The sequence below is a fragment of the Castor canadensis genome, chromosome 13, assembly GCF_047511655.1.
Source record: "Castor canadensis chromosome 13, mCasCan1.hap1v2, whole genome shotgun sequence".
In the NCBI taxonomy this organism is placed as follows: domain Eukaryota; kingdom Metazoa; phylum Chordata; class Mammalia; order Rodentia; family Castoridae; genus Castor; species Castor canadensis.
The window spans coordinates 76,407,852-76,408,727 of record NC_133398.1 but is presented as its reverse complement, the minus strand read 5'-3'; the positions used below and the strand labels follow the sequence as shown (position 1 = coordinate 76,408,727).

The following is an 876-nucleotide window of genomic DNA, read 5'->3' as shown; positions in this document are numbered from 1 at the left end:
AAGTTAAACACCTACAGACTTTGGCTTCCAATATGAAGTAGTCCCTGGATGGACAATATATGTCGACCAGCAAACTGAAGTCCAGAGAACCTAGGCCAGAGACGCCCATCATTATAATCTGTACTGATACCCTTCCCCTGACATACTCTAAAACTTCTAAGAGTGCAGCCAAAGGAAGAAGAGCTGGAAGAGAAACTGAGGCTGAGAAACTAAGCTCTTTTTCCTAGACAGAGTAGTATCTAAAAAATAAATTACCATATCAGACAAAGAGTCATAGCAGATAGAACAAAGCTAATGCCTCTCCTCCTTAAGCTGACTATAAAGGTTCAGGAAGAGTAGATTATTTTCAGCCAAAATAAAGAAGTTATATTTAGGGCGGTTTCCTGGGCCTAAATATAAGACAAGCGAATAGATGCATGGGGCTCTATACACTAGAGAGATCTTTTGATTATTGGTCTAATTTCACCTTCTTGAAATAATTAATAATTTCTAGACAAGGACCCCTGACATTTTCACTTTGTGGTGACCGCACAATTTATGTAGACATGGTTAACTATATGTTCTTTGCTCTTTCAAGTTATTATTATTATTTTTGACTTGTAAAGAACTATATTTTATACAAGTTGATTTAAAAACAAATCAAAAATTTAATCTATTAAGCCTATAGACTTTGAAACAAAATCCAAAAAAATGAAGTCATTAATATCAATAATAATCATGTCAATCTAAGTGACTATTAGCTGAAAACAATTCAGCTATTTTAAATAGCTGAACAAAAAAGAAAAATTTTTATTTTGGTCCAGGAAACTCAATAGTTAAATTCCACATGGAATCATTAGATAAGTGATTGGAAATTATCACATCACTGTTTTTCTC

At 33.3% G+C, this 876-nt stretch overlaps 1 non-coding gene across 1 annotated transcript; it reads right to left on the bottom strand.

The window, feature by feature from the left end:
- Positions 1-797: 797 nt before the first annotated feature.
- LOC141416039 (small nucleolar RNA SNORD121A) lies at positions 798-876 on the bottom strand. The gene has a single exon (XR_012440964.1). It is a non-coding gene; the product is annotated as a small nucleolar RNA SNORD121A (small nucleolar RNA).